This window comes from Neolamprologus brichardi, chromosome 7, assembly GCF_056152115.1.
Source record: "Neolamprologus brichardi isolate AB-2024 chromosome 7, ASM5615211v1, whole genome shotgun sequence".
NCBI classification, from domain to species: Eukaryota; Metazoa; Chordata; class Actinopteri; order Cichliformes; family Cichlidae; genus Neolamprologus; species Neolamprologus brichardi.
This window is the reverse complement of record NC_142110.1, coordinates 69,645,283-69,651,282: the sequence shown is the minus strand read 5'-3', so window position 1 is coordinate 69,651,282 and position 6,000 is coordinate 69,645,283.

Here is a 6,000-nt window from a genome sequence, read left to right as displayed (position 1 = left end):
AAATTCTTATTAGTCATTGAGCACAGATACTGTTGTGAAGGTATTTGTTTTAAACTAAATCACAACCTTTTCCAAAATCTACAAAAAAAATTAATAAAGTAGTTTCTAGTGCCCAAACCTAACCAGAGTGGAACTGAAAGTAAAAAGCAAAAGAAAGAAAAAAGAAACGAAACAGAGAAGAAAAGCCCCAAGAGGATATGAGGAATTTAAATACTGATCATGTGAACTTTAGTTCTGAAGAGAGACTTTTTGAACTACACAACTATTTTTAGTGTAGCTTAGCTGGCCCCTTCAAAAATGGAGGATCTACATGCGCCTCATCTTTAATGAGTTAACGCTGATCAATCCGTGTAAGGGGTTACTCTGCGTTAACGCATTAATGCAGCTTAAACGCGTTAACACCATCATCATGACTAAAGGGATTAACAATTAACCCATCTGGAGCGCAGACTGACTCAAAATCCCTGAAATGTCTCTGTCAACGCATTTTGGGCAGTTTGTCCAAAATTTCTCCATTATGCGCTCCAGATGGGTTGAGTGCATTAAAAATTTTGATCGCATTAATCGTGATGACCGTGCTAACGCATTTAGGCCACGTTAACGCTGCATTAATGCCGACAGCATGGCTACTCCTTATCTATGACCAGATTTGGAGCATGAGTATAAAAGTTTCTTGTTTTCAACAGAGCTGAAATTTGACTGTAGTAGTAGCACTATTTGTGTTTTCCTTATTCATTTAACTTAGAATCTTACTTCTCTTAATTGGGTTAGGTATCTCATTTATATTTAGAGATATTGCCGTGATATTATTTACATTTATCATAGCCATGGTCTTTCATTGTCTAAATTCATTTAGTGTGGTAATAAACATTAAAGAAAAAGCACATCTGTTTATCTCTCCTGAACATAAAGAGACTTGCAAAATAACCACATGTTCGCACTTTTCAGTACACTTCTTTATTGCAGCTGTCGACTTACACGCAGCTGCAGCTTTTCAGCTACAACCTACACACATCAACAACAACAACAACAATAACGGGGCCTAGTTCATTTTATTTTAAGCCTGTTTTAAGTTTCTGGATTTCTTTTTTTTTTAACAAGACTAAGACTGAACTTTATTTTTCCATGTTTGGCAATGTTCACATTGTGTTTAACTTGTTGCCTTTTTGCAGATTAATGAAGCAGTCTAGTGACAAAAGTTACAAATAGTTGTTTGGAATTAAAGTTGTTTGTTTAAAACAAATTACTAAGGGATTCATTGTGTTGAATGAAGGATTTAAATGGTCTAAATCAATGTGAATTAATATGTCTGTATAAATGCTGTATTCTTTGTGTGTTTTACTTTTAGGTTGGTTTGGGGATAGGCCTGGGTGAGGGTCACTGTGTAGAGTGAGGAATTTATTGACAGTGGGGGTCTGCCTGTCATAAAATGAGGAGTAAAAGCTGCCTCAGTAAGATAAACAGGAAGTCACAGTTACGAGCCTGGGGGAGGGCAACCCCCCAGACTGAACAATAGAATTAGGGGAGAGTAGTGGAAAATTACTGAAGAGGGGTGACAAAGGGACACAAGTATTTTGGCGGACAGCCTTTACTAAAAGGAAGAAAAAACTGACTGTTGTGGATTCATTTTAATACAGGAATGACAAGAATCTAACAATTGCATGTGTGCTTTTAAAAAAAACACATTACATTACATTAAAAGAAGCAAATAAACAAAGTCACAAACTACCACGAAGAAAAGGACACCGGTAAAAAAGAACAGAAACAAATGATCTCTACAGAGAAGTTGAAGAAGTGAAATTGTCTATTAAAGAAACAGAATCACAAAGAATTATTCATGGAAAACAATCTCTCCCTTTTTATCTATTTAAGTCTATTTAATCTTAAGGGCAGTAACAAGGGTATTTTCTTCATCTTATTTTTAACAGTATAGTATTCTTTATTTTGCACTATATTTGTCATAATTCAGACCTTGAAGACCTATACAGAGAAAAAAGAGAAGTGAAAAGCTGAACATTATAACGATCAAGTATTTCAGTTAAATTAAAAAGTGTATTAAGATTGAAATATAGAACATATTTTGCAGAAAAATTTAGAGTAATCATTAATAAAAATATATATTGTGTTTTTGTTTTTTCATTTAACCCTTTAAAGCCGGTCGGAGCGGGCACGCCATTTTGCATAACTATTTTTTAAATCCCGGTAGCTCTGCAACCACGTAAGCTAGCGCAATAATTTTTTTTGCATATGAAACCAGAGGAGTTGTACTTACATCTTATGCCATCAGCTTGTCCTAGGTCACAGTTTCCTTCCACATATAGCTTTGCAAAAACTGCATAAAAAGCACTTGCAGCAACAAAAACATAATATTCCAGAAACACGCTTTGCCGATCCGATCAGCTGTTTGTAACACTTCCTACGTTGGAATAGACGTCAGCGCGAACTTTTGCATGTCCGCCATTACCTGCCCGAAACTGGAAGTGACGTCATTTTCGCGGAAATGTAGTTTTTTTTACCATCAGGGCCTCATGAGCCTATACTTGTGTTTTTAAAAGTTATCTTTGACTTTGTGACTTTCTGTGTCGTTTCTGGGATGCTTAGGACTCATATTGCACTGCTGGAAATAGTTTATTTTGATGCATATGCTGCTTTTTTGCAAATTTGCACTATAATATTTATTTTCGTTTTTCCTGCAGTATATAAAAATTGGTGTATTTCAAAAATAAAACTATGAAGACACTCAAAATAAATTTCCTGTGGTGGGAAACTATTTTGTGCAACTTTTTTGTATTTACAGTTTTGAGGGATAAGCTTCTTAAATTTCTCTAACTAGAAATATATGATAAAAAAGCAAAAACAATTTTCAATTTTTTTGTAGTTTATTGCACTATTTTTGCAATTTATGTAATTACTATGCACTTAATGCATACATATTATTAAAATCTGGGCTATAATGGTTGTATTGATGTATAGCAACTTGAAATGCTCCCAAAAATGGCTCCACAGCATGTAAAAATATAATATAAGCTCTGGCGGACTTGGTTCTATGGTAGGTCTTAAAGGGTTAAAAACCGTATTTTAATATAAAATGTAATTGGGGAAAGACTGGATTTAACAAATTTAAAAGACATTTTTGGAAACTGTAGATAAAACTGTTGACAGTCATTGAGGTTTCTAAACCAGCTGGCTTATCAGGTCAGAAATAAAAAGTAATCAAAGTTACTTACATTTGTGGTGTTTCTCCTGCTTCTGTGGCCGTAACTTTATTCTTTCATGAGTTATTTACAAGTTTCTGACCACTTGATAGCAACACCGCAGGAGAAATGCCAGCACAGGCATCCAGTATCCGTAGTTTCAGGTGCTGCACATATCATATCTTCACACCATAGACAACTAACTTCAGATAACTCCAAAGATAAAAGTCTAAGGGGGTCAGATCGGGAGACCTTGGGGGCCATTCAACTGGCCCACGACGACCAATCCACTTTCCAGGAAACTGTTCATCTAGGAATGCTCGGACCTGCAACTATAATGTGGTGGTACACCATCTTGCTGGAAAAACTCAGGGAACGTGCCAGCTTCAGTGCATAAAGAGGGAAACACATCATCATGTAGCATATTTAAAAGTTACTTACTAAGGTGGTGGTGTTTTTTTCTTGTTTGTTTGTTTGTTTGTTTTGTTTTTGCTTTGTTTGCCTTCTCTCACCCCAACCGGTCGCAGCAGATGGCCGCCCCTCCCTGAGCCGGGTTCTGCCGGAGGTTTCTTCCTGTTAAAAGGGAGTTTTTCCTTCCCACTGTCGCCAAAGTGCTTGCTCATAGGGGGTCATATGATTGTTGGGCTTTTCTCTCTGTATCTATGAAGCGCCTTGAGGCGACATTTGTTGTGATTTGGCGCTATATAAATGAAATTGAATTGAATTGAATTTTATTATTTGCTTCGAGCCCTGTGTACAGGAGCTGCATGCTAAAAGATCTTTTGTTAAAAGGGTTGGCGTAATAAGCAAATGCTTCAGCCAATACCTTTTGATTAGCCTTGTCTCATGCTTTCTTGCTTTGTGGTAAATCTTTGTTCTGTCTTCACTGAGATATTTGAATGCTAATCAATAAACATATCAAACAAATATCCAGTGGCCTTGAGGTTTCCATTGATGAAGAATGGACCCACTATCGTTGTGCCCCATATACCACACCAAACCATCACTTTTGTTGTTCCAACAGTCTTGGAGGGATCCATCCAATGTGGGTTAGTGCCAGACCAATAGCGGTGGTTTTGTTTGTTAACTTCACCATTCACATAAAGGTTTGCCTCATCACTGAACAGAATCTTCTGCGTGAACTGAGGGTCCTGTTCCAGTTTTTGTTTTGCCCATTCTGCTTTCTGTGCGCCGATCTGTGTCATCCTCGTTGAGATGCTGCAGTAGCTGGAGTTGTAAGGGTGCCATTTGTGAGTAGCTAATGCCACTCTCCAGTGACATGCGGTGAGTGCTATGCTGTGGGCTCTTGTTGAATGAAGCTAGGACAGCCACTGATGTTTCTTCATTAATGATAGTTTTCTTGCGTCCACGTTTTGGCAAATCCAACACTGAACCAGTTTCACGAAACTTAGCAAGGAGTTTGCTAACTGTAGCATGGGAGATGGGTGGTCTAGTAGGGTGTCTTGCATTGAAATCTGCTGCAATGACGCGGTTACTGCGTTCACCAGATATCAACACAATTTCGATCCGCTCCTCGGGTGTTAACCTCTTCGACATGTCAATGGCTGTGAACAAAGAGAAACTTGTAAATAACTCATGAAAGAATAAAGTTACATTGAAACCAAGCACACCATTGTGTTTCTTGTGACATTACCAATAAGTTTGATGTGTCACATGGCCCTCTTCCTATTGAAAAAACAAACGTTGTATCCAAGATGGCCGACTTCTAAATGGCCACCATGGTCACCACCCATCTTGAGGAGTTTGCCCCCTCACATATACTGATGTGCCACAAACAGGACTTTAATATCACCAACCATTCCCATGTTATTACGGTGTATCCATATAAATGGCCCATCCTGTATAATGTAAACAGAATTGGTCCTAGCACTGAACCCCGTGGAACACCATAATTGACCTTAGTGTGTGAAGAGGACTCTCCATTTACATGCACAAATTGGAGTCTATTAGATAGATATGATACAAACCACTGCACCGCAGTACCTGAAATACCTACAGCGTGCTCTCATCATGCTAATAGAATATTATGGTCAACGGTATCAAACGCTGCACTATGGTCTAGCAGGACAAGCGAGAGATGAGTCCACTGTCAGAGGCCATAAGAAGATCATTTGTAACCTTCACTAAAGCTGTTTCTGTGTTGTGATGAGCTCTGAAACCTGACTGAAACTCTTCAAATAAGCTAATCCTCTGCAGATGATCTGTTAGCTGTTTGACAACTACTCTTTCAAGGATGTTTGATATAAAAGGAAGGTTGGAGATTGGCCTATAATTAGCTAAGACAGCTCGGTCTAGAGATGGCTTTTTAAGTAAAGGTTTAACTACAGCCAGCTTGAAGGCCTGTGGTACATAGCCGATTATTAGAGATAGCTTGATCATATTTAAGATTGAAGCATTAATCAATGGCAGGACTTCTTTGAGCAGTTTTGTAGGAATGGGGTCTAAAAGACACATTGATAGTTTGGAGGAAGTAATTATTGAAGTTAACTCAGAAAGATCAATTGGAGAAAAAGAGTCTAAATGAATATCAATGGTACTAAATGTAGCTGTAGATAATATTAAATCTGTTAGATGATTATTGGTAATTTTTTCTCTAATGATTAAAATTTTATTTGTGAAGAAGTTCATGAAGTCATTACTAGGGTTAGGGTTTCATGATGTGTTTTGATTCTCTTGGGTTTGATTTCTGTCGCTAGTATTCCTAACTCTCTAGGTCCTTGGCATTTCTTGTGTTCTCCTTTTTAGGTCGTGGTTCTGTGTTACTTCTGTTAGTATACAGTCATTT